General features: G+C 43.3%; 16 pseudogenes; all 16 read left to right on the top strand.

Annotated features, from left to right (window-relative positions):
* The first annotated feature begins 294 nt into the window (after positions 1-294).
* LOC130286528 (U2 spliceosomal RNA) lies at positions 295-558 on the top strand (annotated as a pseudogene).
* A 1433-nt stretch (positions 559-1991) lies between these two features.
* LOC130287999 (U2 spliceosomal RNA) lies at positions 1992-2256 on the top strand (annotated as a pseudogene).
* A 1480-nt stretch (positions 2257-3736) lies between these two features.
* On the top strand, positions 3737-4000 carry LOC130286529 (U2 spliceosomal RNA; annotated as a pseudogene).
* Positions 4001-5492: 1492 nt separating this feature from the next.
* LOC130288002 (U2 spliceosomal RNA) lies at positions 5493-5757 on the top strand (annotated as a pseudogene).
* A 1485-nt stretch (positions 5758-7242) lies between these two features.
* LOC130286530 (U2 spliceosomal RNA) lies at positions 7243-7506 on the top strand (annotated as a pseudogene).
* Positions 7507-8536: 1030 nt separating this feature from the next.
* Positions 8537-8800, top strand: LOC130286531 (U2 spliceosomal RNA; annotated as a pseudogene).
* Positions 8801-10270: 1470 nt separating this feature from the next.
* Positions 10271-10534, top strand: LOC130286532 (U2 spliceosomal RNA; annotated as a pseudogene).
* A 1030-nt stretch (positions 10535-11564) lies between these two features.
* LOC130286533 (U2 spliceosomal RNA) lies at positions 11565-11828 on the top strand (annotated as a pseudogene).
* A 1476-nt stretch (positions 11829-13304) lies between these two features.
* Positions 13305-13568, top strand: LOC130286534 (U2 spliceosomal RNA; annotated as a pseudogene).
* Positions 13569-15041: 1473 nt separating this feature from the next.
* LOC130289243 (U2 spliceosomal RNA) lies at positions 15042-15304 on the top strand (annotated as a pseudogene).
* A 1467-nt stretch (positions 15305-16771) lies between these two features.
* On the top strand, positions 16772-17035 carry LOC130286536 (U2 spliceosomal RNA; annotated as a pseudogene).
* Positions 17036-18512: 1477 nt separating this feature from the next.
* On the top strand, positions 18513-18776 carry LOC130286537 (U2 spliceosomal RNA; annotated as a pseudogene).
* Positions 18777-20252: 1476 nt separating this feature from the next.
* LOC130286538 (U2 spliceosomal RNA) lies at positions 20253-20516 on the top strand (annotated as a pseudogene).
* Positions 20517-21986: 1470 nt separating this feature from the next.
* On the top strand, positions 21987-22250 carry LOC130286540 (U2 spliceosomal RNA; annotated as a pseudogene).
* Positions 22251-23716: 1466 nt separating this feature from the next.
* Positions 23717-23980, top strand: LOC130286541 (U2 spliceosomal RNA; annotated as a pseudogene).
* A 1475-nt stretch (positions 23981-25455) lies between these two features.
* On the top strand, positions 25456-25719 carry LOC130286542 (U2 spliceosomal RNA; annotated as a pseudogene).
* Positions 25720-26115: the final 396 nt, after the last annotated feature.

Below are 26115 nucleotides of genomic sequence, written 5' to 3' on the forward strand. Positions count from 1 at the left end.
ATATGCAGATCTGAAATATTGTCTTATATGCAAGAGGAGGAGTGATGGGGGTTCAGGCAAAAGCCAGGCTATGGATTGCATTGCTAAATGCTCCATCAGAGTGCAATGGTCGCCTGTCCTTTTTTTAAGTGATGATGTGGGTTTAGCCTGTGCTGTATGTATGTATGGGTGGCTGACTGCCACCCACCCAGAAAGTGTATGGGAGGCTGGTTGGCTGCCAGCCTTCCTTCCATTCCTATGAGTAATGTGAGTGCTCATGAAGGGGACATGGTTGGGTCCACCCCTTTCCCGGTTATCCCCTCTAGGCCTTTTGGCTTAGATCAAGTGTAAAAAAAGAAAGGATCTTGCGACAGATCGCATCCTGAGGCACGTTTTTTTTTGTGTGAATACTTGCACTTGGGTGACTTGTGAGCACATACTGATACATACGTTCCCTATCTGGGGACCATAAATTAAATGGATTTTTGAGAAAGGGAGCTGATTTGGAAGCTTGCTTCTGTCGCCCTATGCATTGACCCGATGTGGCAGTATCTTCGGGTAGTGAACAGTGCACCACCCCATTCCAGTGTTAAACAAGAAAGATTCTCATTTAATCCTCCGTGGGTGAGAATTTGAGTTTGAGAATTGGAGACCAAAATGATGAGTTGCACTGACTGGTTTATGAACGTCTATTCATTTAGCGTTTTAATGACCATGTTTGCACACTGATTGGTGTAAAAAAATAAAATAAAACTAAATAATAATAATCTAGCACACCTGTGCAGGTTTGACATGACATGACAGGTAGCTGTCTTGTGGGTGGTGCTGAATCCTGTTAAATGACATGAGGGTCTCATGCCTATACACAAGGGTGTGTCATTGCTGTTGCTTGACCATGCATTGGTTTCTGTGGTCAGTGAATGATAAAAACAAAATTTACCATCCATTGATGGATGGGAAATCCGCCATGAGGCATTTGTTTTTAGAAACTGCTGCTCACAACCAATGTTGCAATGGAGTGTCTCCATCTGCTGGTGGTATTGGAAAGGCATTAGTGCTATGACAGGGTCTGAAGAAGAAGAAGAAGAAGAAGAAGAAGACGGAAAAAAATATATATAAAAAGAAAAAGAGAGAGAGAGAGAGACTGACTTAGTGAGCGAGTGAGTGAGAGAGTGAGAGTGAGTGAGAGTGAATGAGTGAGTGATTGAGTGAGTGAGTGAGTGAGTGAGTGAGAACAAATGAGTTAAAGCAAGTGAGTGAGAGAGATCGAATGAATGAAAGTCTGAATGACAGAAAGAAAAAAGGATGAAGAAAGAAGCATGAAGAAAAAAAAATGTATATGGAGTTGCTGACATGAGTGCAATCTACAAAGCCGTTGAGGCTGATCCTCATGGGAGGATTATTGCACCAGGACCCTTAGCACTTTTAAAATGCCATTCAATGCCACGGGCTAGATGTAAACTGCAGATGACCATGTTGTGGTAGTTACCATGGATACCCAAGTGATGTGTGAGCTAACACATAGGCCCAACAGATTCCAAGAAGGCCAGAATCACCAGCGGCACCACCATCGATTGTCAGGTCACCCGGATTCAGCAAATACCAGAGTCCAAAATGATGCAGGTTTATACTGTTAATTTTCAGTTTATCGTTACAGTTGGTGTTATTCCATGTCGGAAGGGACGCAGCTACAGCCAGTGGGGTAACTAGAGACAGGCAGGCAGCTATGTGCAACAAAGGTAGGCGTGTTGTTTTCATATGCAGATCTGAAATATTGTCTTATATGCAAGAGGAGGAGTGATGGGGGTTCAGGCAAAAGCCAGGCTATGGATTGCATTGCTAAATGCTCCATCAGAGTGCAATGGTCGCCTGTCCTTTTTTTAAGTGATGATGTGGGTTTAGCCTGTGCTGTATGTATGTATGGGTGGCTGACTGCCAGCCTTCCTTCCATTCCTATGAGTAATGTGAGTGCTCATGAAGGGGACATGGTTGGGTCCACCCCTTTCCCGGTTATCCCCTCTAGGCCTTTTGGCTTAGATCAAGTGTAAAAAAAGAAAGGATCTTGCGACAGATCGCATCCTGAGGCACGTTTTTTTTTTGTGTGAATACTTGCACTTGGGTGACTTGTGAGCACATACTGATACATACGTTCCCTATCTGGGGACCATAAATTAAATGGATTTTTGAGAAAGGGAGCTGATTTGGAAGCTTGCTTCTGTCGCCCTATGCATTGACCCGATGTGGCAGTATCTTCGGGTAGTGAACAGTGCACCACCCCATTCCAGTGTTAAACAAGAAAGATTCTCATTTAATCCTCCGTGGGTGAGAATTTGAGTTTGAGAATTGGAGACCAAAATGATGAGTTGCACTGACTGGTTTATGAACGTCTATTCATTTAGCGTTTTAATGACCATGTTTGCACACTGATTGGTGTAAAAAAATAAAATAAAACTAAATAATAATAATCTAGCACACCTGTGCAGGTTTGACATGACATGACAGGTAGCTGTCTTGTGGGTGGTGCTGAATCCTGTTAAATGACATGAGGGTCTCATGCCTATACACAAGGGTGTGTCATTGCTGTTGCTTGACCATGCATTGGTTTCTGTGGTCAGTGAATGATAAAAACAAAATTTACCATCCATTGATGGATGGGAAATCCGCCATGAGGCATTTGTTTTTAGAAACTGCTGCTCACAACCAATGTTGCAATGGAGTGTCTCCATCTGCTGGTGGTATTGGAAAGGCATTAGTGCTATGACAGGGTCTGAAGAAGAAGAAGAAGAAGAAGAAGACGGAAAAAAATATATATAAAAAGAAAAAGAGAGAGAGAGAGACTGACTTAGTGAGCGAGTGAGTGAGAGAGTGAGAGTGAGTGAGAGTGAATGAGTGAGTGAGTGATTGAGTGAGTGAGTGAGTGAGTGAGTGAGAACAAATGAGTTAAAGCAAGTGAGTGAGAGAGATCGAATGAATGAAAGTCTGAATGACAGAAAGAAAAAAGGATGAAGAAAGAAGCATGAAGAAAAAAAAATGTATATGGAGTTGCTGACATGAGTGCAATCTACAAAGCCGTTGAGGCTGATCCTCATGGGAGGATTATTGCACCAGGACCCTTAGCACTTTTAAAATGCCATTCAATGCCACGGGCTAGATGTAAACTGCAGATGACCATGTTGTGGTAGTTACCATGGATACCCAAGTGATGTGTGAGCTAACACATAGGCCCAACAGATTCCAAGAAGGCCAGAATCACCAGCGGCACCACCATCGATTGTCAGGTCACCCGGATTCAGCAAATACCAGAGTCCAAAATGATGCAGGTTTATACTGTTAATTTTCAGTTTATCGTTACAGTTGGTGTTATTCCATGTCGGAAGGGACGCAGCTACAGCCAGTGGGGTAACTAGAGACAGGCAGGCAGCTATGTGCAACAAAGGTAGGCGTGTTGTTTTCATATGCAGATCTGAAATATTGTCTTATATGCAAGAGGAGGAGTGATGGGGGTTCAGGCAAAAGCCAGGCTATGGATTGCATTGCTAAATGCTCCATCAGAGTGCAATGGTCGCCTGTCCTTTTTTTAAGTGATGATGTGGGTTTAGCCTGTGCTGTATGTATGTATGGGTGGCTGACTGCCACCCACCCAGAAAGTGTATGGGAGGCTGGTTGGCTGCCAGCCTTCCTTCCATTCCTATGAATTCCTATGAGTAATGTGAGTGCTCATGAAGGGGACATGGTTGGGTCCACCCCTTTCCCGGTTATCCCCTCTAGGCCTTTTGGCTTAGATCAAGTGTAAAAAAAGAAAGGATCTTGCGACAGATCGCATCCTGAGGCACGTTTTTTTTTGTGTGAATACTTGCACTTGGGTGACTTGTGAGCACATACTGATACATACGTTCCCTATCTGGGGACCATAAATTAAATGGATTTTTGAGAAAGGGAGCTGATTTGGAAGCTTGCTTCTGTCGCCCTATGCATTGACCCGATGTGGCAGTATCTTCGGGTAGTGAACAGTGCACCACCCCATTCCAGTGTTAAACAAGAAAGATTCTCATTTAATCCTCCGTGGGTGAGAATTTGAGTTTGAGAATTGGAGACCAAAATGATGAGTTGCACTGACTGGTTTATGAACGTCTATTCATTTAGCGTTTTAATGACCATGTTTGCACACTGATTGGTGTAAAAAAATAAAATAAAACTAAATAATAATAATCTAGCACACCTGTGCAGGTTTGACATGACATGACAGGTAGCTGTCTTGTGGGTGGTGCTGAATCCTGTTAAATGACATGAGGGTCTCATGCCTATACACAAGGGTGTGTCATTGCTGTTGCTTGACCATGCATTGGTTTCTGTGGTCAGTGAATGATAAAAACAAAATTTACCATCCATTGATGGATGGGAAATCCGCCATGAGGCATTTGTTTTTAGAAACTGCTGCTCACAACCAATGTTGCAATGGAGTGTCTCCATCTGCTGGTGGTATTGGAAAGGCATTAGTGCTATGACAGGGTCTGAAGAAGAAGAAGAAGAAGAAGAAGAAGAAGACGGAAAAAAATATATATAAAAAGAAAAAGAGAGAGAGAGAGAGAGACTGACTTAGTGAGCGAGTGAGTGAGAGAGTGAGAGTGAGTGAGAGTGAATGAGTGAGTGAGTGAGTGAGTGAGTGAGTGATTGAGTGAGTGAGTGAGTGAGTGAGAACAAATGAGTTAAAGCAAGTGAGTGAGAGAGATCGAATGAATGAAAGTCTAAATGACAGAAAGAAAAAAGGATGAAGAAAGAAGCATGAAGAAAAAAAAATGTATATGGAGTTGCTGACATGAGTGCAATCTACAAAGCCGTTGAGGCTGATCCTCATGGGAGGATTATTGCACCAGGACCCTTAGCACTTTTAAAATGCCATTCAATGCCACGGGCTAGATGTAAACTGCAGATGACCATGTTGTGGTAGTTACCATGGATACCCAAGTGATGTGTGAGCTAACACATAGGCCCAACAGATTCCAAGAAGGCCAGAATCACCAGCGGCACCACCATCGATTGTCAGGTCACCCGGATTCAGCAAATACCAGAGTCCAAAATGATGCAGGTTTATACTGTTAATTTTCAGTTTATCGTTACAGTTGGTGTTATTCCATGTCGGAAGGGACGCAGCTACAGCCAGTGGGGTAACTAGAGACAGGCAGGCAGCTATGTGCAACAAAGGTAGGCGTGTTGTTTTCATATGCAGATCTGAAATATTGTCTTATATGCAAGAGGAGGAGTGATGGGGGTTCAGGCAAAAGCCAGGCTATGGATTGCATTGCTAAATGCTCCATCAGAGTGCAATGGTCGCCTGTCCTTTTTTTAAGTGATGATGTGGGTTTAGCCTGTGCTGTATGTATGTATGGGTGGCTGACTGCCACCCACCCAGAAAGTGTATGGGAGGCTGGTTGGCTGCCAGCCTTCCTTCCATTCCTATGAGTAATGTGAGTGCTCATGAAGGGGACATGGTTGGGTCCACCCCTTTCCCGGTTATCCCCTCTAGGCCTTTTGGCTTAGATCAAGTGTAAAAAAAGAAAGGATCTTGCGACAGATCGCATCCTGAGGCACGTTTTTTTTTTGTGTGAATACTTGCACTTGGGTGACTTGTGAGCACATACTGATACATACGTTCCCTATCTGGGGACCATAAATTAAATGGATTTTTGAGAAAGGGAGCTGATTTGGAAGCTTGCTTCTGTCGCCCTATGCATTGACCCGATGTGGCAGTATCTTCGGGTAGTGAACAGTGCACCACCCCATTCCAGTGTTAAACAAGAAAGATTCTCATTTAATCCTCCGTGGGTGAGAATTTGAGTTTGAGAATTGGAGACCAAAATGATGAGTTGCACTGACTGGTTTATGAACGTCTATTCATTTAGCGTTTTAATGACCATGTTTGCACACTGATTGGTGTAAAAAAATAAAATAAAACTAAATAATAATAATCTAGCACACCTGTGCAGGTTTGACATGACATGACAGGTAGCTGTCTTGTGGGTGGTGCTGAATCCTGTTAAATGACATGAGGGTCTCATGCCTATACACAAGGGTGTGTCATTGCTGTTGCTTGACCATGCATTGGTTTCTGTGGTCAGTGAATGATAAAAACAAAATTTACCATCCATTGATGGATGGGAAATCCGCCATGAGGCATTTGTTTTTAGAAACTGCTGCTCACAACCAATGTTGCAATGGAGTGTCTCCATCTGCTGGTGGTATTGGAAAGGCATTAGTGCTATGACAGGGTCTGAAGAAGAAGAAGAAGAAGAAGAAGAAGAAGAAGAAGAAGACGGAAAAAAATATATATAAAAAGAAAAAGAGAGAGAGAGAGAGAGACTGACTTAGTGAGCGAGTGAGTGAGAGAGTGAGAGTGAGTGAGAGTGAATGAGTGAGTGAGTGAGTGATTGAGTGAGTGAGTGAGTGAGAACAAATGAGTTAAAGCAAGTGAGTGAGAGAGATCGAATGAATGAAAGTCTGAATGACAGAAAGAAAAAAGGATGAAGAAAGAAGCATGAAGAAAAAAAAATGTATATGGAGTTGCTGACATGAGTGCAATCTACAAAGCCGTTGAGGCTGATCCTCATGGGAGGATTATTGCACCAGGACCCTTAGCACTTTTAAAATGCCATTCAATGCCACGGGCTAGATGTAAACTGCAGATGACCATGTTGTGGTAGTTACCATGGATACCCAAGTGATGTGTGAGCTAACACATAGGCCCAACAGATTCCAAGAAGGCCAGAATCACCAGCGGCACCACCATCGATTGTCAGGTCACCCGGATTCAGCAAATACCAGAGTCCAAAATGATGCAGGTTTATACTGTTAATTTTCAGTTTATCGTTACAGTTGGTGTTATTCCATGTCGGAAGGGACGCAGCTACAGCCAGTGGGGTAACTAGAGACAGGCAGGCAGCTATGTGCAACAAAGGTAGGCGTGTTGTTTTCATATGCAGATCTGAAATATTGTCTTATATGCAAGAGGAGGAGTGATGGGGGTTCAGGCAAAAGCCAGGCTATGGATTGCATTGCTAAATGCTCCATCAGATTGCAATGGTCGCCTGTCCTTTTTTTAAGTGATGATGTGGGTTTAGCCTGTGCTGTATGTATGTATGGGTGGCTGACTGCCACCCACCCAGAAAGTGTATGGGAGGCTGGTTGGCTGCCAGCCTTCCTTCCATTCCTATGAGTAATGTGAGTGCTCATGAAGGGGACATGGTTGGGTCCACCCCTTTCCCGGTTATCCCCTCTAGGCCTTTTGGCTTAGATCAAGTGTAAAAAAAGAAAGGATCTTGCGACAGATCGCATCCTGAGGCACGTTTTTTTTTGTGTGAATACTTGCACTTGGGTGACTTGTGAGCACATACTGATACATACGTTCCCTATCTGGGGACCATAAATTAAATGGATTTTTGAGAAAGGGAGCTGATTTGGAAGCTTGCTTCTGTCGCCCTATGCATTGACCCGATGTGGCAGTATCTTCGGGTAGTGAACAGTGCACCACCCCATTCCAGTGTTAAACAAGAAAGATTCTCATTTAATCCTCCGTGGGTGAGAATTTGAGTTTGAGAATTGGAGACCAAAATGATGAGTTGCACTGACTGGTTTATGAACGTCTATTCATTTAGCGTTTTAATGACCATGTTTGCACATTGATTGGTGTAAAAAAATAAAATAAAACTAAATAATAATAATCTAGCACACCTGTGCAGGTTTGACATGACATGACAGGTAGCTGTCTTGTGGGTGGTGCTGAATCCTGTTAAATGACATGAGGGTCTCATGCCTATACACAAGGGTGTGTCATTGCTGTTGCTTGACCATGCATTGGTTTCTGTGGTCAGTGAATGATAAAAACAAAATTTACCATCCATTGATGGATGGGAAATCCGCCATGAGGCATTTGTTTTTAGAAACTGCTGCTCACAACCAATGTTGCAATGGAGTGTCTCCATCTGCTGGTGGTATTGGAAAGGCATTAGTGCTATGACAGGGTCTGAAGAAGAAGAAGAAGAAGAAGAAGAAGAAGACGGAAAAAAATATATATAAAAAGAAAAAGAGAGAGAGAGAGAGAGACTGACTTAGTGAGCGAGTGAGTGAGAGAGTGAGAGTGAGTGAGAGTGAATGAGTGAGTGAGTGATTGAGTGAGTGAGTGAGTGAGTGAGAACAAATGAGTTAAAGCAAGTGAGTGAGAGAGATCGAATGAATGAAAGTCTGAATGACAGAAAGAAAAAAGGATGAAGAAAGAAGCATGAAGAAAAAAAAATGTATATGGAGTTGCTGACATGAGTGCAATCTACAAAGCCGTTGAGGCTGATCCTCATGGGAGGATTATTGCACCAGGACCCTTAGCACTTTTAAAATGCCATTCAATGGCACGGGCTAGATGTAAACTGCAGATGACCATGTTGTGGCTGACTGCCACCCACCCAGAAAGTGTATGGGAGGCTGGTTGGCTGCCAGCCTTCCTTCCATTCCTATGAGTAATGTGAGTGCTCATGAAGGGGACATGGTTGGGTCCACCCCTTTCCCGGTTATCCCCTCTAGGCCTTTTGGCTTAGATCAAGTGTAAAAAAAGAAAGGATCTTGCGACAGATCGCATCCTGAGGCACGTTTTTTTTTGTGTGAATACTTGCACTTGGGTGACTTGTGAGCACATACTGATACATACGTTCCCTATCTGGGGACCATAAATTAAATGGATTTTTGAGAAAGGGAGCTGATTTGGAAGCTTGCTTCTGTCGCCCTATGCATTGACCCGATGTGGCAGTATCTTCGGGTAGTGAACAGTGCACCACCCCATTCCAGTGTTAAACAAGAAAGATTCTCATTTAATCCTCCGTGGGTGAGAATTTGAGTTTGAGAATTGGAGACCAAAATGATGAGTTGCACTGACTGGTTTATGAACGTCTATTCATTTAGCGTTTTAATGACCATGTTTGCACATTGATTGGTGTAAAAAAATAAAATAAAACTAAATAATAATAATCTAGCACACCTGTGCAGGTTTGACATGACATGACAGGTAGCTGTCTTGTGGGTGGTGCTGAATCCTGTTAAATGACATGAGGGTCTCATGCCTATACACAAGGGTGTGTCATTGCTGTTGCTTGACCATGCATTGGTTTCTGTGGTCAGTGAATGATAAAAACAAAATTTACCATCCATTGATGGATGGGAAATCCGCCATGAGGCATTTGTTTTTAGAAACTGCTGCTCACAACCAATGTTGCAATGGAGTGTCTCCATCTGCTGGTGGTATTGGAAAGGCATTAGTGCTATGACAGGGTCTGAAGAAGAAGAAGAAGAAGAAGAAGAAGAAGACGGAAAAAAATATATATAAAAAGAAAAAGAGAGAGAGAGAGAGAGACTGACTTAGTGAGCGAGTGAGTGAGAGAGTGAGTGAGAGTGAATGAGTGAGTGAGTGATTGAGTGAGTGAGTGAGTGAGTGAGAACAAATGAGTTAAAGCAAGTGAGTGAGAGAGATCGAATGAATGAAAGTCTGAATGACAGAAAGAAAAAAGGATGAAGAAAGAAGCATGAAGAAAAAAAAATGTATATGGAGTTGCTGACATGAGTGCAATCTACAAAGCCGTTGAGGCTGATCCTCATGGGAGGATTATTGCACCAGGACCCTTAGCACTTTTAAAATGCCATTCAATGGCACGGGCTAGATGTAAACTGCAGATGACCATGTTGTGGTAGTTACCATGGATACCCAAGTGATGTGTGAGCTAACACATAGGCCCAACAGATTCCAAGAAGGCCAGAATCACCAGCGGCACCACCATCGATTGTCAGGTCACCCGTATTCAGCAAATACCAGAGTCCAAAATGATGCAGGTTTATACTGTTAATTTTCAGTTTATCGTTACAGTTGGTGTTATTCCATGTCGGAAGGGACGCAGCTACAGCCAGTGGGGTAACTAGAGACAGGCAGGCAGCTATGTGCAACAAAGGTAGGCGTGTTGTTTTCATATGCAGATCTGAAATATTGTCTTATATGCAAGAGGAGGAGTGATGGGGGTTCAGGCAAAAGCCAGGCTATGGATTGCATTGCTAAATGCTCCATCAGAGTGCAATGGTCGCCTGTCCTTTTTTTAAGTGATGATGTGGGTTTAGCCTGTGCTGTATGTATGTATGGGTGGCTGACTGCCACCCACCCAGAAAGTGTATGGGAGGCTGGTTGGCTGCCAGCCTTCCTTCCATTCCTATGAGTAATGTGAGTGCTCATGAAGGGGACATGGTTGGGTCCACCCCTTTCCCGGTTATCCCCTCTAGGCCTTTTGGCTTAGATCAAGTGTAAAAAAAGAAAGGATCTTGCGACAGATCGCATCCTGAGGCACGTTTTTTTTTGTGTGAATACTTGCACTTGGGTGACTTGTGAGCACATACTGATACATACGTTCCCTATCTGGGGACCATAAATTAAATGGATTTTTGAGAAAGGGAGCTGATTTGGAAGCTTGCTTCTGTCGCCCTATGCATTGACCCGATGTGGCAGTATCTTCGGGTAGTGAACAGTGCACCACCCCATTCCAGTGTTAAACAAGAAAGATTCTCATTTAATCCTCCGTGGGTGAGAATTTGAGTTTGAGAATTGGAGACCAAAATGATGAGTTGCACTGACTGGTTTATGAACGTCTATTCATTTAGCGTTTTAATGACCATGTTTGCACATTGATTGGTGTAAAAAAATAAAATAAAACTAAATAATAATAATCTAGCACACCTGTGCAGGTTTGACATGACATGACAGGTAGCTGTCTTGTGGGTGGTGCTGAATCCTGTTAAATGACATGAGGGTCTCATGCCTATACACAAGGGTGTGTCATTGCTGTTGCTTGACCATGCATTGGTTTCTGTGGTCAGTGAATGATAAAAACAAAATTTACCATCCATTGATGGATGGGAAATCCGCCATGAGGCATTTGTTTTTAGAAACTGCTGCTCACAACCAATGTTGCAATGGAGTGTCTCCATCTGCTGGTGGTATTGGAAAGGCATTAGTGCTATGACAGGGTCTGAAGAAGAAGAAGAAGAAGAAGAAGAAGAAGACGGAAAAAAATATATATAAAAAGAAAAAGAGAGAGAGAGAGAGAGACTGACTTAGTGAGCGAGTGAGTGAGAGAGTGAGAGTGAGTGAGAGTGAATGAGTGAGTGAGTGATTGAGTGAGTGAGTGAGTGAGTGAGAACAAATGAGTTAAAGCAAGTGAGTGAGAGAGATCGAATGAATGAAAGTCTGAATGACAGAAAGAAAAAAGGATGAAGAAAGAAGCATGAAGAAAAAAAAATGTATATGGAGTTGCTGACATGAGTGCAATCTACAAAGCCGTTGAGGCTGATCCTCATGGGAGGATTATTGCACCAGGACCCTTAGCACTTTTAAAATGCCATTCAATGGCACGGGCTAGATGTAAACTGCAGATGACCATGTTGTGGCTGACTGCCACCCACCCAGAAAGTGTATGGGAGGCTGGTTGGCTGCCAGCCTTCCTTCCATTCCTATGAGTAATGTGAGTGCTCATGAAGGGGACATGGTTGGGTCCACCCCTTTCCCGGTTATCCCCTCTAGGCCTTTTGGCTTAGATCAAGTGTAAAAAAAGAAAGGATCTTGCGACAGATCGCATCCTGAGGCACGTTTTTTTTTGTGTGAATACTTGCACTTGGGTGACTTGTGAGCACATACTGATACATACGTTCCCTATCTGGGGACCATAAATTAAATGGATTTTTGAGAAAGGGAGCTGATTTGGAAGCTTGCTTCTGTCGCCCTATGCATTGACCCGATGTGGCAGTATCTTCGGGTAGTGAACAGTGCACCACCCCATTCCAGTGTTAAACAAGAAAGATTCTCATTTAATCCTCCGTGGGTGAGAATTTGAGTTTGAGAATTGGAGACCAAAATGATGAGTTGCACTGACTGGTTTATGAACGTCTATTCATTTAGCGTTTTAATGACCATGTTTGCACATTGATTGGTGTAAAAAAATAAAATAAAACTAAATAATAATAATCTAGCACACCTGTGCAGGTTTGACATGACATGACAGGTAGCTGTCTTGTGGGTGGTGCTGAATCCTGTTAAATGACATGAGGGTCTCATGCCTATACACAAGGGTGTGTCATTGCTGTTGCTTGACCATGCATTGGTTTCTGTGGTCAGTGAATGATAAAAACAAAATTTACCATCCATTGATGGATGGGAAATCCGCCATGAGGCATTTGTTTTTAGAAACTGCTGCTCACAACCAATGTTGCAATGGAGTGTCTCCATCTGCTGGTGGTATTGGAAAGGCATTAGTGCTATGACAGGGTCTGAAGAAGAAGAAGAAGAAGAAGAAGAAGAAGACGGAAAAAAATATATATAAAAAGAAAAAGAGAGAGAGAGAGAGAGACTGACTTAGTGAGCGAGTGAGTGAGAGAGTGAGAGTGAGTGAGAGTGAATGAGTGAGTGAGTGATTGAGTGAGTGAGTGAGTGAGTGAGAACAAATGAGTTAAAGCAAGTGAGTGAGAGAGATCGAATGAATGAAAGTCTGAATGACAGAAAGAAAAAAGGATGAAGAAAGAAGCATGAAGAAAAAAAAATGTATATGGAGTTGCTGACATGAGTGCAATCTACAAAGCCGTTGAGGCTGATCCTCATGGGAGGATTATTGCACCAGGACCCTTAGCACTTTTAAAATGCCATTCAATGGCACGGGCTAGATGTAAACTGCAGATGACCATGTTGTGGTAGTTACCATGGATACCCAAGTGATGTGTGAGCTAACACATAGGCCCAACAGATTCCAAGAAGGCCAGAATCACCAGCGGCACCACCATCGATTGTCAGGTCACCCGTATTCAGCAAATACCAGAGTCCAAAATGATGCAGGTTTATACTGTTAATTTTCAGTTTATCGTTACAGTTGGTGTTATTCCATGTCGGAAGGGACGCAGCTACAGCCAGTGGGGTAACTAGAGACAGGCAGGCAGCTATGTGCAACAAAGGTAGGCGTGTTGTTTTCATATGCAGATCTGAAATATTGTCTTATATGCAAGAGGAGGAGTGATGGGGGTTCAGGCAAAAGCCAGGCTATGGATTGCATTGCTAAATGCTCCATCAGAGTGCAATGGTCGCCTGTCCTTTTTTTAAGTGATGATGTGGGTTTAGCCTGTGCTGTATGTATGTATGGGTGGCTGACTGCCACCCACCCAGAAAGTGTATGGGAGGCTGGTTGGCTGCCAGCCTTCCTTCCATTCCTATGAGTAATGTGAGTGCTCATGAAGGGGACATGGTTGGGTCCACCCCTTTCCCGGTTATCCCCTCTAGGCCTTTTGGCTTAGATCAAGTGTAAAAAAAGAAAGGATCTTGCGACAGATCGCATCCTGAGGCACGTTTTTTTTTGTGTGAATACTTGCACTTGGGTGACTTGTGAGCACATACTGATACATACGTTCCCTATCTGGGGACCATAAATTAAATGGATTTTTGAGAAAGGGAGCTGATTTGGAAGCTTGCTTCTGTCGCCCTATGCATTGACCCGATGTGGCAGTATCTTCGGGTAGTGAACAGTGCACCACCCCATTCCAGTGTTAAACAAGAAAGATTCTCATTTAATCCTCCGTGGGTGAGAATTTGAGTTTGAGAATTGGAGACCAAAATGATGAGTTGCACTGACTGGTTTATGAACGTCTATTCATTTAGCGTTTTAATGACCATGTTTGCACACTGATTGGTGTAAAAAAATAAAATAAAACTAAATAATAATAATCTAGCACACCTGTGCAGGTTTGACATGACATGACAGGTAGCTGTCTTGTGGGTGGTGCTGAATCCTGTTAAATGACATGAGGGTCTCATGCCTATACACAAGGGTGTGTCATTGCTGTTGCTTGACCATGCATTGGTTTCTGTGGTCAGTGAATGATAAAAACAAAATTTACCATCCATTGATGGATGGGAAATCCGCCATGAGGCATTTGTTTTTAGAAACTGCTGCTCACAACCAATGTTGCAATGGAGTGTCTCCATCTGCTGGTGGTATTGGAAAGGCATTAGTGCTATGACAGGGTCTGAAGAAGAAGAAGAAGAAGAAGAAGAAGACGGAAAAAAATATATATAAAAAGAAAAAGAGAGAGAGAGAGAGAGACTGACTTAGTGAGCGAGTGAGTGAGAGAGTGAGAGTGAGTGAGAGTGAATGAGTGAGTGAGTGATTGAGTGAGTGAGTGAGTGAGTGAGAACAAATGAGTTAAAGCAAGTGAGTGAGAGAGATCGAATGAATGAAAGTCTGAATGACAGAAAGAAAAAAGGATGAAGAAAGAAGCATGAAGAAAAAAAAATGTATTTGGAGTTGCTGACATGAGTGCAATCTACAAAGCCGTTGAGGCTGATCCTCATGGGAGGATTATTGCACCAGGACCCTTAGCACTTTTAAAATGCCATTCAATGCCACGGGCTAGATGTAAACTGCAGATGACCATGTTGTGGTAGTTACCATGGATACCCAAGTGATGTGTGAGCTAACACATAGGCCCAACAGATTCCAAGAAGGCCAGAATCACCAGCGGCACCACCATCGATTGTCAGGTCACCCGGATTCAGCAAATACCAGAGTCCAAAATGATGCAGGTTTATACTGTTAATTTTCAGTTTATCGTTACAGTTGGTGTTATTCCATGTCGGAAGGGACGCAGCTACAGCCAGTGGGGTAACTAGAGACAGGCAGGCAGCTATGTGCAACAAAGGTAGGCGTGTTGTTTTCATATGCAGATCTGAAATATTGTCTTATATGCAAGAGGAGGAGTGATGGGGGTTCAGGCAAAAGCCAGGCTATGGATTGCATTGCTAAATGCTCCATCAGAGTGCAATGGTCGCCTGTCCTTTTTTTAAGTGATGATGTGGGTTTAGCCTGTGCTGTATGTATGTATGGGTGGCTGACTGCCACCCACCCAGAAAGTGTATGGGAGGCTGGTTGGCTGCCAGCCTTCCTTCCATTCCTATGAGTAATGTGAGTGCTCATGAAGGGGACATGGTTGGGTCCACCCCTTTCCCGGTTATCCCCTCTAGGCCTTTTGGCTTAGATCAAGTGTAAAAAAAGAAAGGATCTTGCGACAGATCGCATCCTGAGGCACGTTTTTTTTGTGTGAATACTTGCACTTGGGTGACTTGTGAGCACATACTGATACATACGTTCCCTATCTGGGGACCATAAATTAAATGGATTTTTGAGAAAGGGAGCTGATTTGGAAGCTTGCTTCTGTCGCCCTATGCATTGACCTGATGTGGCAGTATCTTCGGGTAGTGAACAGTGCACCACCCCATTCCAGTGTTAAACAAGAAAGATTCTCATTTAATCCTCCGTGGGTGAGAATTTGAGTTTGAGAATTGGAGACCAAAATGATGAGTTGCACTGACTGGTTTATGAACGTCTATTCATTTAGCGTTTTAATGACCATGTTTGCACACTGATTGGTGTAAAAAAATAAAATAAAACTAAATAATAATAATCTAGCACACCTGTGCAGGTTTGACATGACATGACAGGTAGCTGTCTTGTGGGTGGTGCTGAATCCTGTTAAATGACATGAGGGTCTCATGCCTATACACAAGGGTGTGTCATTGCTGTTGCTTGACCATGCATTGGTTTCTGTGGTCAGTGAATGATAAAAACAAAATTTACCATCCATTGATGGATGGGAAATCCGCCATGAGGCATTTGTTTTTAGAAACTGCTGCTCACAACCAATGTTGCAATGGAGTGTCTCCATCTGCTGGTGGTATTGGAAAGGCATTAGTGCTATGACAGGGTCTGAAGAAGAAGAAGAAGAAGAAGACGGAAAAAAATATATATAAAAAGAAAAAGAGAGAGAGAGAGAGAGACTGACTTAGTGAGCGAGTGAGTGAGAGAGTGAGAGTGAGTGAGAGTGAATGAGTGAGTGAGTGATTGAGTGAGTGAGTGAGTGAGTGAGAACAAATGAGTTAAAGCAAGTGAGTGAGAGAGATCGAATGAATGAAAGTCTGAATGACAGAAAGAAAAAAGGATGAAGAAAGAAGCATGAAGAAAAAAAAATGTATATGGAGTTGCTGACATGAGTGCAATCTACAAAGCCGTTGAGGCTGATCCTCATGGGAGGATTATTGCACCAGGACCCTTAGCACTTTTAAAATGCCATTCAATGCCACGGGCTAGATGTAAACTGCAGATGACCATGTTGTGGTAGTTACCATGGATACCCAAGTGATGTGTGAGCTAACACATAGGCCCAACAGATTCCAAGAAGGCCAGAATCACCAGCGGCACCACCATCGATTGTCAGGTCACCCGGATTCAGCAAATACCAGAGTCCAAAATGATGCAGGTTTATACTGTTAATTTTCAGTTTATCGTTACAGTTGGTGTTATTCCATGTCGGAAGGGACGCAGCTACAGCCAGTGGGGTAACTAGAGACAGGCAGGCAGCTATGTGCAACAAAGGTAGGCGTGTTGTTTTCATATGCAGATCTGAAATATTGTCTTATATGCAAGAGGAGGAGTGATGGGGGTTCAGGCAAAAGCCAGGCTATGGATTGCATTGCTAAATGCTCCATCAGAGTGCAATGGTCGCCTGTCCTTTTTTTAAGTGATGATGTGGGTTTAGCCTGTGCTGTATGTATGTATGGGTGGCTGACTGCCACCCACCCAGAAAGTGTATGGGAGGCTGGTTGGCTGCCAGCCTTCCTTCCATTCCTATGAGTAATGTGAGTGCTCATGAAGGGGACATGGTTGGGTCCACCCCTTTCCCGGTTATCCCCTCTAGGCCTTTTGGCTTAGATCAAGTGTAAAAAAAGAAAGGATCTTGCGACAGATCGCATCCTGAGGCACGTTTTTTTTTGTGTGAATACTTGCACTTGGGTGACTTGTGAGCACATACTGATACATACGTTCCCTATCTGGGGACCATAAATTAAATGGATTTTTGAGAAAGGGAGCTGATTTGGAAGCTTGCTTCTGTCGCCCTATGCATTGACCCGATGTGGCAGTATCTTCGGGTAGTGAACAGTGCACCACCCCATTCCAGTGTTAAACAAGAAAGATTCTCATTTAATCCTCCGTGGGTGAGAATTTGAGTTTGAGAATTGGAGACCAAAATGATGAGTTGCACTGACTGGTTTATGAACGTCTATTCATTTAGCGTTTTAATGACCATGTTTGCACACTGATTGGTGTAAAAAAATAAAATAAAACTAAATAATAATAATCTAGCACACCTGTGCAGGTTTGACATGACATGACAGGTAGCTGTCTTGTGGGTGGTGCTGAATCCTGTTAAATGACATGAGGGTCTCATGCCTATACACAAGGGTGTGTCATTGCTGTTGCTTGACCATGCATTGGTTTCTGTGGTCAGTGAATGATAAAAACAAAATTTACCATCCATTGATGGATGGGAAATCCGCCATGAGGCATTTGTTTTTAGAAACTGCTGCTCACAACCAATGTTGCAATGGAGTGTCTCCATCTGCTGGTGGTATTGGAAAGGCATTAGTGCTATGACAGGGTCTGAAGAAGAAGAAGAAGAAGAAGAAGAAGACGGAAAAAAATATATATAAAAAGAAAAAGAGAGAGAGAGAGAGAGACTGACTTAGTGAGCGAGTGAGTGAGAGAGTGAGAGTGAGTGAGAGTGAATGAGTGAGTGAGTGATTGAGTGAGTGAGTGAGTGAGTGAGTGAGAACAAATGAGTTAAAGCAAGTGAGTGAGAGAGATCGAATGAATGAAAGTCTGAATGACAGAAAGAAAAAAGGATGAAGAAAGAAGCATGAAGAAAAAAAAATGTATTTGGAGTTGCTGACATGAGTGCAATCTACAAAGCCGTTGAGGCTGATCCTCATGGGAGGATTATTGCACCAGGACCCTTAGCACTTTTAAAATGCCATTCAATGCCACGGGCTAGATGTAAACTGCAGATGACCATGTTGTGGTAGTTACCATGGATACCCAAGTGATGTGTGAGCTAACACATAGGCCCAACAGATTCCAAGAAGGCCAGAATCACCAGCGGCACCACCATCGATTGTCAGGTCACCCGGATTCAGCAAATACCAGAGTCCAAAATGATGCAGGTTTATACTGTTAATTTTCAGTTTATCGTTACAGTTGGTGTTATTCCATGTCGGAAGGGACGCAGCTACAGCCAGTGGGGTAACTAGAGACAGGCAGGCAGCTATGTGCAACAAAGGTAGGCGTGTTGTTTTCATATGCAGATCTGAAATATTGTCTTATATGCAAGAGGAGGAGTGATGGGGGTTCAGGCAAAAGCCAGGCTATGGATTGCATTGCTAAATGCTCCATCAGAGTGCAATGGTCGCCTGTCCTTTTTTTAAGTGATGATGTGGGTTTAGCCTGTGCTGTATGTATGTATGGGTGGCTGACTGCCACCCACCCAGAAAGTGTATGGGAGGCTGGTTGGCTGCCAGCCTTCCTTCCATTCCTATGAGTAATGTGAGTGCTCATGAAGGGGACATGGTTGGGTCCACCCCTTTCCCGGTTATCCCCTCTAGGCCTTTTGGCTTAGATCAAGTGTAAAAAAAGAAAGGATCTTGCGACAGATCGCATCCTGAGGCACGTTTTTTTTTGTGTGAATACTTGCACTTGGGTGACTTGTGAGCACATACTGATACATACGTTCCCTATCTGGGGACCATAAATTAAATGGATTTTTGAGAAAGGGAGCTGATTTGGAAGCTTGCTTCTGTCGCCCTATGCATTGACCCGATGTGGCAGTATCTTCGGGTAGTGAACAGTGCACCACCCCATTCCAGTGTTAAACAAGAAAGATTCTCATTTAATCCTCCGTGGGTGAGAATTTGAGTTTGAGAATTGGAGACCAAAATGATGAGTTGCACTGACTGGTTTATGAACGTCTATTCATTTAGCGTTTTAATGACCATGTTTGCACACTGATTGGTGTAAAAAAATAAAATAAAACTAAATAATAATAATCTAGCACACCTGTGCAGGTTTGACATGACATGACAGGTAGCTGTCTTGTGGGTGGTGCTGAATCCTGTTAAATGACATGAGGGTCTCATGCCTATACACAAGGGTGTGTCATTGCTGTTGCTTGACCATGCATTGGTTTCTGTGGTCAGTGAATGATAAAAACAAAATTTACCATCCATTGATGGATGGGAAATCCGCCATGAGGCATTTGTTTTTAGAAACTGCTGCTCACAACCAATGTTGCAATGGAGTGTCTCCATCTGCTGGTGGTATTGGAAAGGCATTAGTGCTATGACAGGGTCTGAAGAAGAAGAAGAAGAAGAAGAAGAAGAAGACGGAAAAAAATATATATAAAAAGAAAAAGAGAGAGAGGGAGAGAGACTGACTTAGTGAGCGAATGAGTGAGAGAGTGAGAGTGAGTGAGAGTGAATGAGTGAGTGAGTGATTGAGTGAGTGAGTGAGTGAGTGAGAACAAATGAGTTAAAGCAAGTGAGTGAGAGAGATCGAATGAATGAAAGTCTGAATGACAGAAAGAAAAAAGGATGAAGAAAGAAGCATGAAGAAAAAAAAATGTATATGGAGTTGCTGACATGAGTGCAATCTACAAAGCCGTTGAGGCTGATCCTCATGGGAGGATTATTGCACCAGGACCCTTAGCACTTTTAAAATGCCATTCAATGCCACGGGCTAGATGTAAACTGCAGATGACCATGTTGTAGTAGTTACCATGGATACCCAAGTGATGTGTGAGCTAACACATAGGCCCAACAGATTCCAAGAAGGCCAGAATCACCAGCGGCACCACCATCGATTGTCAGGTCACCCGGATTCAGCAAATACCAGAGTCCAAAATGATGCAGGTTTATACTGTTAATTTTCAGTTTATCGTTACAGTTGGTGTTATTCCATGTCGGAAGGGACGCAGCTACAGCCAGTGGGGTAACTAGAGACAGGCAGGCAGCTATGTGCAACAAAGGTAGGCGTGTTGTTTTCATATGCAGATCTGAAATATTGTCTTATATGCAAGAGGAGGAGTGATGGGGGTTCAGGCAAAAGCCAGGCTATGGATTGCATTGCTAAATGCTCCATCAGAGTGCAATGGTCGCCTGTCCTTTTTTTAAGTGATGATGTGGGTTTAGCCTGTGCTGTATGTATGTATGGGTGGCTGACTGCCACCCACCCAGAAAGTGTATGGGAGGCTGGTTGGCTGCCAGCCTTCCTTCCATTCCTATGAGTAATGTGAGTGCTCATGAAGGGGACATGGTTGGGTCCACCCCTTTCCCGGTTATCCCCTCTAGGCCTTTTGGCTTAGATCAAGTGTAAAAAAAGAAAGGATCTTGCGACAGATCGCATCCTGAGGCACGTTTTTTTTTGTGTGAATACTTGCACTTGGGTGACTTGTGAGCACATACTGATACATACGTTCCCTATCTGGGGACCATAAATTAAATGGATTTTTGAGAAAGGGAGCTGATTTGGAAGCTTGCTTCTGTCGCCCTATGCATTGACCCGATGTGGCAGTATCTTCGGGTAGTGAACAGTGCACCACCCCATTCCAGTGTTAAACAAGAAAGATTCTCATTTAATCCTCCGTGGGTGAGAATTTGAGTTTGAGAATTGGAGACCAAAATGATGAGTTGCACTGACTGGTTTATGAACGTCTATTCATTTAGCGTTTTAATGACCATGTTTGCACACTGATTGGTGTAAAAAAATAAAATAAAACTAAATAATAATAATCTAGCACACCTGTGCAGGTTTGACATGACATGACAGGTAGCTGTCTTGTGGGTGGTGCTGAATCCTGTTAAATGACATGAGGGTCTCATGCCTATACACAAGGGTGTGTCATTGCTGTTGCTTGACCATGCATTGGTTTCTGTGGTCAGTGAATGATAAAAACAAAATTTACCATCCATTGATGGATGGGAAATCCGCCATGAGGCATTTGTTTTTAGAAACTGCTGCTCACAACCAATGTTGCAATGGAGTGTCTCCATCTGCTGGTGGTATTGGAAAGGCATTAGTGCTATGACAGGGTCTGAAGAAGAAGAAGAAGAAGAAGAAGACGGAAAAAAATATATATAAAAAGAAAAAGAGAGAGAGAGAGAGAGACTGACTTAGTGAGCGAGTGAGTGAGAGAGTGAGAGTGAGTGAGAGTGAATGAGTGAGTGAGTGATTGAGTGAGTGAGTGAGTGAGTGAGAACAAATGAGTTAAAGCAAGTGAGTGAGAGAGATCGAATGAATGAAAGTCTGAATGACAGAAAGAAAAAAGGATGAAGAAAGAAGCATGAAGAAAAAAAAATGTATATGGAGTTGCTGACATGAGTGCAATCTACAAAGCCGTTGAGGCTGATCCTCATGGGAGGATTATTGCACCAGGACCCTTAGCACTTTTAAAATGCCATTCAATGCCACGGGCTAGATGTAAACTGCAGATGACCATGTTGTGGTAGTTACCATGGATACCCAAGTGATGTGTGAGCTAACACATAGGCCCAACAGATTCCAAGAAGGCCAGAATCACCAGCGGCACCACCATCGATTGTCAGGTCACCCGGATTCAGCAAATACCAGAGTCCAAAATGATGCAGGTTTATACTGTTAATTTTCAGTTTATCGTTACAGTTGGTGTTATTCCATGTCGGAAGGGACGCAGCTACAGCCAGTGGGGTAACTAGAGACAGGCAGGCAGCTATGTGCAACAAAGGTAGGCGTGTTGTTTTCATATGCAGATCTGAAATATTGTCTTATATGCAAGAGGAGGAGTGATGGGGGTTCAGGCAAAAGCCAGGCTATGGATTGCATTGCTAAATGCTCCATCAGAGTGCAATGGTCGCCTGTCCTTTTTTTAAGTGATGATGTGGGTTTAGCCTGTGCTGTATGTATGTATGGGTGGCTGACTGCCACCCACCCAGAAAGTGTATGGGAGGCTGGTTGGCTGCCAGCCTTCCTTCCATTCCTATGAGTAATGTGAGTGCTCATGAAGGGGACATGGTTGGGTCCACCCCTTTCCCGGTTATCCCCTCTAGGCCTTTTGGCTTAGATCAAGTGTAAAAAAAGAAAGGATCTTGCGACAGATCGCATCCTGAGGCACGTTTTTTTTTGTGTGAATACTTGCACTTGGGTGACTTGTGAGCACATACTGATACATACGTTCCCTATCTGGGGACCATAAATTAAATGGATTTTTGAGAAAGGGAGCTGATTTGGAAGCTTGCTTCTGTCGCCCTATGCATTGACCCGATGTGGCAGTATCTTCGGGTAGTGAACAGTGCACCACCCCATTCCAGTGTTAAACAAGAAAGATTCTCATTTAATCCTCCGTGGGTGAGAATTTGAGTTTGAGAATTGGAGACCAAAATGATGAGTTGCACTGACTGGTTTATGAACGTCTATTCATTTAGCGTTTTAATGACCATGTTTGCACACTGATTGGTGTAAAAAAATAAAATAAAACTAAATAATAATAATCTAGCACACCTGTGCAGGTTTGACATGACATGACAGGTAGCTGTCTTGTGGGTGGTGCTGAATCCTGTTAAATGACATGAGGGTCTCATGCCTATACACAAGGGTGTGTCATTGCTGTTGCTTGACCATGCATTGGTTTCTGTGGTCAGTGAATGATAAAAACAAAATTTACCATCCATTGATGGATGGGAAATCCGCCATGAGGCATTTGTTTTTAGAAACTGCTGCTCACAACCAATGTTGCAATGGAGTGTCTCCATCTGCTGGTGGTATTGGAAAGGCATTAGTGCTATGACAGGGTCTGAAGAAGAAGAAGAAGAAGAAGAAGACGGAAAAAAATATATATAAAAAGAAAAAGAGAGAGAGAGAGACTGACTTAGTGAGCGAGTGAGTGAGAGAGTGAGAGTGAGTGAGAGTGAATGAGTGAGTGAGTGATTGAGTGAGTGAGTGAGTGAGTGAGAACAAATGAGTTAAAGCAAGTGAGTGAGAGAGATCGAATGAATGAAAGTCTGAATGACAGAAAGAAAAAAGGATGAAGAAAGAAGCATGAAGAAAAAAAAATGTATATGGAGTTGCTGACATGAGTGCAATCTACAAAGCCGTTGAGGCTGATCCTCATGGGAGGATTATTGCACCAGGACCCTTAGCACTTTTAAAATGCCATTCAATGCCACGGGCTAGATGTAAACTGCAGATGACCATGTTGTGGTAGTTACCATGGATACCCAAGTGATGTGTGAGCTAACACATAGGCCCAACAGATTCCAAGAAGGCCAGAATCACCAGCGGCACCACCATCGATTGTCAGGTCACCCGGATTCAGCAAATACCAGAGTCCAAAATGATGCAGGTTTATACTGTTAATTTTCAGTTTATCGTTACAGTTGGTGTTATTCCATGTCGGAAGGGACGCAGCTACAGCCAGTGGGGTAACTAGAGACAGGCAGGCAGCTATGTGCAACAAAGGTAGGCGTGTTGTTTTCATATGCAGATCTGAAATATTGTCTTATATGCAAGAGGAGGAGTGATGGGGGTTCAGGCAAAAGCCAGGCTATGGATTGCATTGCTAAATGCTCCATCAGAGTGCAATGGTCGCCTGTCCTTTTTTTAAGTGATGATGTGGGTTTAGCCTGTGCTGTATGTATGTATGGGTGGCTGACTGCCACCCACCCAGAAAGTGTATGGGAGGCTGGTTGGCTGCCAGCCTTCCTTCCATTCCTATGAGTAATGTGAGTGCTCATGAAGGGGACATGGTTGGGTCCACCCCTTTCCCGGTTATCCCCTCTAGGCCTTTTGGCTTAGATCAAGTGTAAAAAAAGAAAGGATCTTGCGACAGATCGCATCCTGAGGCACGTTTTTTTTTGTGTGAATACTTGCACTTGGGTGACTTGTGAGCACATACTGATACATACGTTCCCTATCTGGGGACCATAAATTAAATGGATTTTTGAGAAAGGGAGCTGATTTGGAAGCTTGCTTCTGTCGCCCTATGCATTGACCCGATGTGGCAGTATCTTCGGGTAGTGAACAGTGCACCACCCCATTCCAGTGTTAAACAAGAAAGATTCTCATTTAATCCTCCGTGGGTGAGAATTTGAGTTTGAGAATTGGAGACCAAAATGATGAGTTGCACTGACTGGTTTATGAACGTCTATTCATTTAGCGTTTTAATGACCATGTTTGCACACTGATTGGTGTAAAAAAATAAAATAAAACTAAATAATAATAATCTAGCACACCTGTGCAGGTTTGACATGACATGACAGGTAGCTGTCTTGTGGGTGGTGCTGAATCCTGTTAAATGACATGAGGGTCTCATGCCTATACACAAGGGTGTGTCATTGCTGTTGCTTGACCATGCATTGGTTTCTGTGGTCAGTGAATGATAAAAACAAAATTTACCATCCATTGATGGATGGGAAATCCGCCATGAGGCATTTGTTTTTAGAAACTGCTGCTCACAACCAATGTTGCAATGGAGTGTCTCCATCTGCTGGTGGTATTGGAAAGGCATTAGTGCTATGACAGGGTCTGAAGAAGAAGAAGAAGAAGAAGAAGAAGAAGAAGACGGAAAAAAATATATATAAAAAGAAAAAGAGAGAGAGAGAGAGAGACTGACTTAGTGAGCGAGTGAGTGAGAGAGTGAGAGTGAGTGAGAGTGAATGAGTGAGTGAGTGATTGAGTGAGTGAGTGAGTGAGAACAAATGAGTTAAAGCAAGTGAGTGAGAGAGATCGAATGAATGAAAGTCTGAATGACAGAAAGAAAAAAGGATGAAGAAAGAAGCATGAAGAAAAAAAAATGTATATGGAGTTGCTGACATGAGTGCAATCTACAAAGCCGTTGAGGCTGATCCTCATGGGAGGATTATTGCACCAGGACCCTTAGCACTTTTAAAATGCCATTCAATGCCACGAGCTAGATGTAAACTGCAGATGACCATGTTGTGGTAGTTACCATGGATACCCAAGTGATGTGTGAGCTAACACATAGGCCCAACAGATTCCAAGAAGGCCAGAATCACCAGCGGCACCACCATCGATTGTCAGGTCACCCGGATTCAGCAAATACCAGAGTCCAAAATGATGCAGGTTTATACTGTTAATTTTCAGTTTATCGTTACAGTTGGTGTTATTCCATGTCGGAAGGGACGCAGCTACAGCCAGTGGGGTAACTAGAGACAGGCAGGCAGCTATGTGCAACAAAGGTAGGCGTGTTGTTTTCATATGCAGATCTGAAATATTGTCTTATATGCAAGAGGAGGAGTGATGGGGGTTCAGGCAAAAGCCAGGCTATGGATTGCATTGCTAAATGCTCCATCAGAGTGCAATGGTCGCCTGTCCTTTTTTTAAGTGATGATGTGGGTTTAGCCTGTGCTGTATGTATGTATGGGTGGCTGACTGCCACCCACCCAGAAAGTGTATGGGAGGCTGGTTGGCTGCCAGCCTTCCTTCCATTCCTATGAGTAATGTGAGTGCTCATGAAGGGGACATGGTTGGGTCCACCCCTTTCCCGGTTATCCCCTCTAGGCCTTTTGGCTTAGATCAAGTGTAAAAAAAGAAAGGATCTTGCGACAGATCGCATCCTGAGGCACGTTTTTTTTTGTGTGAATACTTGCACTTGGGTGACTTGTGAGCACATACTGATACATACGTTCCCTATCTGGGGACCATAAATTAAATGGATTTTTGAGAAAGGGAGCTGATTTGGAAGCTTGCTTCTGTCGCCCTATGCATTGACCCGATGTGGCAGTATCTTCGGGTAGTGAACAGTGCACCACCCCATTCCAGTGTTAAACAAGAAAGATTCTCATTTAATCCTCCGTGGGTGAGAATTTGAGTTTGAGAATTGGAGACCAAAATGATGAGTTGCACTGACTGGTTTATGAACGTCTATTCATTTAGCGTTTTAATGACCATGTTTGCACACTGATTGGTGTAAAAAAATAAAATAAAACTAAATAATAATAATCTAGCACACCTGTGCAGGTTTGACATGACATGACAGGTAGCTGTCTTGTGGGTGGTGCTGAATCCTGTTAAATGACATGAGGGTCTCATGCCTATACACAAGGGTGTGTCATTGCTGTTGCTTGACCATGCATTGGTTTCTGTGGTCAGTGAATGATAAAAACAAAATTTACCATCCATTGATGGATGGGAAATCCGCCATGAGGCA

The sequence above is a fragment of the Hyla sarda genome, chromosome 8 (genome assembly GCF_029499605.1).
Source record: "Hyla sarda isolate aHylSar1 chromosome 8, aHylSar1.hap1, whole genome shotgun sequence".
Classification (NCBI taxonomy): domain Eukaryota; kingdom Metazoa; phylum Chordata; class Amphibia; order Anura; family Hylidae; genus Hyla; species Hyla sarda.